A 9,645-nucleotide genomic window follows, 5' to 3' on the forward strand; every position below is an offset into this window, starting at 1 on the left:
ACGTCGTCACCTACGTGGATTGCCACTAGGAGAGAACAATTCAATCCAGCTATCTCAGATGGCTGGACACCTAAATCCACTCAATTATCAGATACCTAAAAACCATTTTTTTATATTAAACCTACTACTTTAATAAAAAAATCCAGAAAGAGTCCATATATTCACTCCATAGGTCATTGTCGAGTAAGTTGATGTTACCATGTTACCACTTCCTTTTTATGTCGTTGGATAAAAAGTATATTTTCACCAAACAATATCAAAATTCAGTACCTTTCATATATAAACTAATCAACCATGTTTCATTTTTTTTGGTCAGAGGTGTAACCGAATTGCAAGATGACGATAAAACGTTAATAAGTATTTACATATTTGAAATAGACTCATGACTAACAAACAACTTAAATATAAATGAGAGAACAAATAATAATAACATAAACTCATAGATTTCCTGATTTTACCAAGTTTTCATAATGTTATAACTATTTATATTGGATATGACAACCCAAAACCTTCAATAGTGGATGCTTGGAACAGTTTACACCGTGTTTACGGCCACGGTGTCTAAGCATTGTGCATCCATTTGAATCATCATGAGTGTAGAAACAATATCATTCATGCTTAATCTTCGCTCCGGGTCAGCTTCCAAGCATGCTAAACTCAGTTTAACCATACGCGTGGCGAGTTCACCATGATCTATGACAAACCCTAGGGGGTGTCTAGCTTGCAAACGAGGGTCAATAAGGTAATTTACTTTATCTTTTGTATGCTTTTCATCACCCATAAATGCAATAACCTTTTCAGATAAGGCTGAGGGGTGTGGGGGGCGCGAGAGGGGGCGCGAGTGGGGGCTCCAGCCAATAATATTGTGACGTGTGGCAGAGAGAGAAACTTGATAAGATGGGTGTTGGTTGTGGTGCTCGCGCCCCGGGCCCTGGTGTGGAGGGGCGCGAGAGGGGGCGCGAGCGGTTTTTTTTTTTATTTTTTTATAAATGTATTAAAAAAACGTATTATTAAAAAAACAAGAAATTATTTAAAAAAACACACATTTTTTTGAAAATTCATAATAAAAAAAACATACTAAAAATTAAACAAACAATAATATTTAATAATAAAACTAATCTAATACAAGATCATCTGGTCGCCTCGCCCACAAATGTTCAACCAACTCATGTCGAAGATCCCTGTGTATCTCACGGCTCTTGATATTTGCTATGTTATGAAGTTTTTGTTGATCACTGATTGTGGACGGTTGTGGCGGAATGTCACCTTGGTAGTTTTGGCATATAGCTTTGCCCTCGTCTTCTAACGTCATGTTGTGTAGGATAAGACACGTGTAGACGACGTCCATTATCCTCTCCCGAGTCCAATAACGTATCGGGTTCGCCAGAACATAATATTGTTTTTTTATAGCTCCAAAAGCTCTTTCAATATCTTTTCTAGCAGACTCTTGCTTCTTCGTAAAATACTTCCGTTTGTCGGCGATTGGATCTGTAAAAGCTTGAACTAACACAGCCCATTCGTTGTAAATACCATCGACCAGATAGTACCCGTACTTGAAGAGTTCTCCATTTGCAAGAAAAGATTGAGGTGGTTCAACCCCGTCGATAAGGTCGTTGATCAAATGTGACTGATCGATAACATTAAGGTCGTTATTTGACCCAGCAACACCAAAAAAAGCATGCCAAAACCAAAGATCCTGTGACACCGCCGCCTCAAGTATGAGGGTCGGCCCTTCATGATCACCACGGTGGAACTGACCTCGCCAGGCCGTTGGACACATAGCCCATCCAACATGCGTACAATCGATGCTACCTAGCATCCCAGGAAAACCATGTTTTTCTGCGTGCACCTCATATATGCGTTGGATGTCATACGTTGTAGGTTTACGCAGATATCTCCGAGCGTAAGTCGATATGACTCCTACGTACAATATATATTACAAAATGTAATAAATATTTAATAAAAAGTAAAATTAATGTTTTTTACCTTGGCAGAAAAAATGAAGGGATTCACGTGCAACCCTTTTCGACATCTATAAATACTCATCCAAAGCGTCCGACGAGATGCCGTACGCTAATTGACGGATAGCAGCCGTGCATTTTTGAAGAGGGGTAAAACCGGGAAGACCCCTAGCATCCTCCCTTTGTTGAAAAAAGGGATACCGTGCCTCTAAATCACTCGCTATACGCGTGAACAATTGCCTGCTCATTCGAAAACGAGTTCGAAAATCCGACTCCGCGTATACCGGTTGAGGGCTAAAATAATGCCTCATCAAAGTATCGTTAGCACCCGATCGATCACGATCACGAGGTGGTGCTCTAATCCTCGGGAGTCGGGGTTGATGGGCTTGATTTTGCAAGAGATTGACCACGGTTGCGGTCAAAACTCCCCCTACATGAAGAAGCAAATCATCCTCTTCGGAGGAGTCGGAATCAGACGAGTACGACGACATTATTTTTAAAAAAAAATTGGGACGATGGGTTGGTTTTGGATTTTTATATGAAATGGGTTATATATAGGAAAAAAATTTTGGGTTTTATAAAGGAGTTTGGGATATTATATATGAGTTTGGAGATTGAAGTTGTGTTTGATATGGTTAAAATGGGTTGATGGTATGTGATATTGGTTTTGGGTGATATGTGATATTGGTTTTATAGAGAAAAAAAAATTTTTTTTTAATAAACAAAGAGCCCAACGGCTCTATTTACGCATTCCAAGGCCTCCTCACGCGCATTCCCAGCCGCGAGACCCCTTGCGCCTGCTTTGTTTTTCGTGCTCGCGCCCCTCTCGCGCCTCGGTGGTGTGGTGCTCGCGCCCCGGGGCGCGAGCGGATGGGCTCACGCGCCCCCTCTCGCGCTCCACACCCCTCAGCCTAACATGACTTCTTCCCCATCATCATTCTCACACACAGCTTTCCATCCTGTAATTAGTTCCAAAAGAACAACTCCAAATGCATAAACATCAATCTTGGTTGACACACTTCCTGATTCTATGTACTCTGGTGCATGGTAACCCTTTGACTCAAGTGGACATTTTATTGATGAATTACCATTTTGCCCTTTTTCCGTTGACCTTGCAAGACCAAACTTTGAGATCTTGGCTCTTAGATCTTTACTGAGAAGAATATTATTACTGTTTATGTCCTTATGAACATATGCTGGACTTGCAAAGTTATGTAGATGTTGCAAACCCTTAGCAACATCTAGACCAATTCGAATTCGATCGATCCAAGTTTGATTTTCTTGGGACGTCTTGTTTGCAAGCCAGTCTTTTAAACAACCGTTTTCCATGAATTCATAAACAAGAAAACAAGTTTTATCGTGTTCGCAAACACCATAAAGCTGTATGAGATTGAAATGATTAAACTTTTGGAGAATTTTCACTTCTTTATTTGCATTTGCACCCATTTGTTTGATCACCACCTTCTTGCCCCTTAATCTCCCTTTATAAACCGAAGCACTCAATCTGTTTTGCAAGCTAAAATCACCGCTAGCCTCCTCTAGTTCCTCGAATCGGTAGATTTTAAAGTTTTGATCCACACTAGCAATACCAAGTTGAATATCTTTAGGTAACTCCCATTTTATTACCTGTTTTCCAATATTCGTTCGGTTTCGTTTCCACAGAAAACATCCAACACACAAACAACAAAGGATAGCCAAAACACTACCCACTATGATCCCAATTATTACGCGTTTTTTCGATAGATTTTGCTTTTGACCAAGTGTTCTTGTCATGGAACTCAAAGGTTCGGTTGAAAGTGGGACAAGAAGAGTTGTAAATGGAAAAATATCATTTTCATTAGCAGAAGAAAACCCGTTTGCTAAGGCTAAATCTTGAGTGCTTACATTAAACCTTTTACTTATCTTATTTAATGAATCTTTCCATGTGATTAAGTATGTCAACAGGTATCTAACTCCCATTGTGGTTTGAGTTTGACTAACCGTAGGACAAGCACATCTAAGTGGCACTAGAAGGTTCTGTCCCGAGTGCAACTCATATTGGTCATAAATATTGTTTTTCATAAGTGAACTACAAGTGGTTAGACCTTGGTATGTGGAGTTTGCAATGGTAAAATATGTGTCATAATCAGTGGGGATAACAAAAGTGGTGTTGGCTTGATAATACTCACCTAAACAAGAACATGTAACCGGGATGATGAGCTCTTTGTTTAGTGGCAAGATTTTGTTGGAATCCATGATGTTGTTGATCCGAGCTAGACTCGTGTGGTCAACAGACATAAGCTTTGATACGGTCATAACTGTGTCGTATAGAGGTTGGGTTCGGAACACAAGGAAGGCGGGACAAGACGGTTTTATGCCATTGCAGGCGTAGAGAAATGCTGGGGACGGTCCCATTTCGTCGCTGTTGTTACAATCCATAACGAGGTTTCCTGAATACATTTGTTGGGCAAGGGATTTAATGTTGAAAAACACGACCAACATGAATATGAAATGAAATAGACTCATGTTGAAATGTTTTTTGGTTTGATTGTCCTAAAGTTGTGTTTGGAACATTTTGGTTTGATTGTTAGGAGCTAAATATTGAACATAAGTTGCTGATTTGAAATTTCAAAACATGTGTTTTGTTGACTAAGTGAATGTGAACGATTACCAACAAATGCTTTTGGCTTTTCCCATTAAACAAAAGGGTTTGGGTGATGTCATATGTATAACTTTCCACTCTTCTCAAATACAATATTCGGGGGGGGGGGGGGGGGGGGGGGCAAAAAGTTTCAGAAAGGGACATAAATACGTAATGATACCTACCAAAAAGGTGGCGAAAGAGAGTTTAATCATAAAAAAATATGATTTGGTATTCCTAATTTATATGTTTAGTCGTATGTTTAATATTTTTAATCATACATATGTTTAACAAGTTAATTAACATTGTGTGAAAAAATAAAAAACAAGTACCTCTAAAAATAATTTATATGGTCTACATCACACTAGACATTCTCCACCATTTTCTCCTTCGCCAATGGGAAGAAGATTTTTTTTCTTTTAACTAATTCATCAATAAGATAAAAGAAAATATGAAACGAAAATAATAGGTATAAGGGCGTGTAACATAGGTTGACTGATAAAGTTGAACGATAAATGATATGTTGAGGTGGCGCTGATGTATTGAATAGTGCATAATTGCGAATGACATGCGTAATGCTTAGCCTAATAACCAAGTTTTTAAATATTGTTCCAAAGTAACTCATATTGTTAATGTTCCATTTAATGTAATTTTATCTATAAATGAAAAGATACGAAATTCGGTTATTATTTGATGATTGTTTTTTCATGTTGAATAAGTTAAGTGATACTTTTTACTATCATTTTCTGCTCTAGGTAGATTTAAAAGTAAATATATGCATAGCGAAGCAAGTAAGACTTATATTAATGAAGCATTATGAGGTTTGGTGGTTAAATTATGAAATACATATAAATACATATATATTTATTTTAACTACAAATTTTATTAGAAAACAAAAAAATAGTCGAGCAAGGAGCTCGACTAGAAAAACTTACTCTAATCAATTGCACACCAGCACAAAAACAATCAAAAGGAAAACAAGCACCAAGCTTCCTAATCCACACCCACAAGTTTACCTCGTCTTTTTTTAATAGATTTTTTTTTAATTCGGAAAAAAATGACTTACACAATCCTGCGCACCCACAACTTTCTATAAGTATTATACTCATTAAATAAACTAATCATAACACAATATTTGTAGTTTCAGCCGGCATTAAATGATATATTACTAGGAATATAACGTCCGAATTTAGTTTTCGAGTTGCTTGAGAAATTGAAAAAGTATAGGGCCTACCTACAATACATTTCCCATTGGAGGTATTATACATTTTATTTTATTTTGTTTTTTCTTTTTCTCCTGCGTATAATAAAAATAAAAAGTGTGAATAAACAAATGAATGGAATGTTGTATATTCCTTCCGGAGTAAATAGATTTGGCAACGTAGTCAGGTGGCAGAATTGGTCTGCATATTGACCGTTTCGTTAGTATCAAAATTAAAAGTTGGGCCATGTTTTGGAACCCAAAGATCAGAAAGACTTTAAAATGGGCCGGGTCAGTCGACTCAAGAGTCAAGACTCAAAGCTCATTATCTACACTTTTACAGGTTACAAATTAACATTACAAAAATCGGATGTTTACATTTTGTGCTTCTTAAAATCTAAACTTTAGGATAGAAGTACAGAACCAGTCAGCTTTCATCATTTTGTAATGGTAACGGTTTTATCACTTAACTATTATCGCCCATTTTTCTTTGAACGGGTTATTATTTTCCATTTTGACTTCGGTTTTTTAATTTAATTTAGATGGCATATGGATATGGGTGTCATTCGGCTTTTGTTGACACGAGAGAAAGAAACCATTTCCTACTTCGTTTACATTTTTTAATATAGGAAACATATATGAAGCTTTAAGGATTCGAGTATCCAACATGGATGAGTATTCTTTGTCGAGTATCGGCATTGTATCCACCAATTCTGACCAAAACTATCAACATTAGTATTCGTTTTCCATATTTTTGATTTTGGTACCCTTTGGTGTCAGTATTCTTTTGGTGTTTTCAAACGGTAACGAACCGATAAAATAAGTATGATATTTGTATCTTCACTCGTTTTCTGTTTCAGTATGTTTTGATACCATTCTCATCCCTAGGATTTAATTTGTGCCTTGAGTGAGATTACAGTCTAGGGTAAATGATTTAGTATGGGTGGTTGGTGACACATTGCCATCAACGAGATGCATGTATGCCTCATACTTTATTTATTTTTTTTAATATAGAAAATTATATATTCCTACTAAAGGAATTTAAAAAGAATATATTCGATTTTATCGTATCAATTTTGATAATAAAAAGTATGTACAAGTTTGTTAAGATTAAAAACTGATCAAAACTAAATTTAAATAAAAGTTCAACAGAACAACTCAACAACGAACCTTTGTTATCCATCAAAATGAGTTGATTGAAGTTATCAAAGCCGTTATATTATGTGTTAAAACTACGAATTGAATAAAAACGTTCATTTAGTATAAGTTTGTTTGACAACTTTCTAGTTTATACACCACAAAAATACATTGCATGATCACCAATAAAATTTAGGCAAATTGAACACATTTAACTGTTATTATTAATTAATGAGTTAGCAGGAAAGGAAACATCTTATCTTACTATACTATTAAAGCAACATATATTTTTCACATGTTATTTAACTAGATTATCCACATAGGATGCTAAGTATACAATTTCTATAAATAAATTATTCACCTATTAAACAATTTAATTTTAAGCATTAACTCATAAGCTGTAAAATGTTTCAAAATAAATGGTTATAATCACCATTTATTGAGTAACAAAGACAATTAATTATTTTCTAAAATTTGGAGACTTTGTTATTTTATTTTTTATCTTTTTGGATTTTGGAAAATTATTTATGAACGTTATGACTGGATGTATGGATGTTTGGATTGAAATAGTGGTTTAAGTCACGAAGTTTGGATTTTGCTTTATTAAACAATTTAATCAAAATTATAATTGTTATATCTCATTGTTATATTCATATTTGTAGCATTCTTTATGTTGTGTACTTATATGTTTTATAATTTCAATAAAAATAGTTTTTATAGCACACAACTTATGTTACAACATCTACATGTTTACGCATCATATCTTACAACATATGGTTTCAGTACATAATGAAGTTTTAATTAATATGTCTTTTTATATTTCATGGTATAAGTTAGAAATATATTTTAAATTGTTATTTATCTCTGATTTTCTTTGTATGTTGGATTTTTATAATTAAAACAACTATGTGAAACCTTATACTAATAATGTTAGATAATCTGTCGTTTACAATTCATTAAAATGTATAACAGATACATACATATATATATATATATGTGTGTGTGTGTGTGTGTGAAGTTTTATATATTTCCATCCGTATGTAACACGAGATCTAACCTAGTTGAAAATAAATAATCTCACCTTTTATGTATTGGCCAATAATAATCTCACCTTTAAAATTCACTATCAACGATCCAACCTTTGAACTATTTTGTCTCAATGGACCTCCGTTAAAACACACTTAACGTCGTTAAGCTTTGTTTCCGAATTTAAACAAATGTTTTATGGTTTGTAATCGTAAGAAGAATACGAGTCGAGTGATGTAAAACTTATCTCGAAACAGTGATCTAAACGATGAAATAGTGTTTCAATTCGGGTATTTGAATTTTCAATTAACAAAAATCAAGCCATTTGAATCACCATTTGAGATAGGTTTTACATCAGTCAACTCGTATCATTCTTCCGATCAAAAGCTCTAAAACATCGGTCTGAAACTCGGGAAAAAAAAACTTAACGACGTTACGTGTGATTTAACGGAGGTCCATTTAGACAAAAATAATTGAAATATATGTTGGACCGTTTATCGTGATTTTTAAAGATGAGATTATTATCGGCCAATACACAAAATATGAGATTTTTTATTTCAAATTGCCATAAAATCTTACATCTTACATCTTACAATACTATTAAAGTAACATATCTTTTTCACATGTCATTTAACTAGGTTATCCACATAGGATGCCAAGTATACAATTTCTATAAATGAATTATCCACCTAATGAACAATTTAATTTTAAACATTAACTCCTAAGTTGGAGAATATTTCAAAATAAATGGTTATAATCACCATTTATTAAGTAACAAAGACAATTAATTGTCTTCATTATTATTATAAAATTTTGAGACTTTGTTATTATTGTTTTTTTTTAATTTTGCGAAGATATTTATAAATGTTTGGACTGGATGTATAGATGTTTGGATTTAAATGGTGTTTAAAGTCACGAAGTTTGGATTTTATTGTTGCTTTATTTAATGGTTTAATCAAAATTATAATTGTTATATCTCATTGTTATATTCATATTTGTAGCATTCTTTATGTTGTGTACTTATATGCTTTATAATTTCAGTAAGGGTTTTATAGCTCATAACTTATGTTACAATGTCTACATGTTTACGATTCATAGCTTACATCATATGATTTCAGTACATGATGAAGTTTTAATTAATATGTCTTTTTTTTATTTCATGATATAAGTTAGAAATATGTTTTAAATTGTTACTTATCTCTGTTTTTCTTTGTATGTTGGATTTTTTTAATTAAAACAACAATGTGACACCTTATATTAATAATGTTAGATTATCTGTCGTTTACAATTTATTAAAATGTATAACGCATACATACATACATACATACATACATACATATATATATATATATATAGGGTTAGGTTAAAATAAAAACTCACTTGAGTTGTGAAAACTCTAGAAACTCATTCTCAACCACATGTTTTTAATTAAAGATTAAATCTTGTGGTCCACGATTAAAGTTAATAAAAAATGTTTACATAAATATAATTTTTTCTCTCTCCTAAAAACATATAACTTTTAATGTTTCGATGTTTTGTATTAAATGTTACAACATATATTACATGTAATAAAAAAAAAGATGTTTAGATAGGGTTTTCACAACTCAAGTGATTTTTCATTTTATAGTATGAAAACCCTATGTAGTATTGTTTTTTTTTGTACATGTAATATATGTTGTTACATTTAATACAAAACAATA

General features: G+C 33.5%; 1 pseudogene; it reads right to left on the minus strand.

Moving 5' to 3' along the window:
- Nucleotides 1–535: 535 nt before the first annotated feature.
- On the minus strand, nt 536–4,508 carry LOC143538877 (lysM domain receptor-like kinase 4; annotated as a pseudogene).
- Nucleotides 4,509–9,645: the final 5,137 nt, after the last annotated feature.

This window comes from Bidens hawaiensis, unplaced genomic scaffold, assembly GCF_021521415.1.
Source record: "Bidens hawaiensis isolate Kalapana, Puna unplaced genomic scaffold, B.hawaiensis_p1.1 tig00011744_1, whole genome shotgun sequence".
Classification (NCBI taxonomy): domain Eukaryota; kingdom Viridiplantae; phylum Streptophyta; class Magnoliopsida; order Asterales; family Asteraceae; genus Bidens; species Bidens hawaiensis.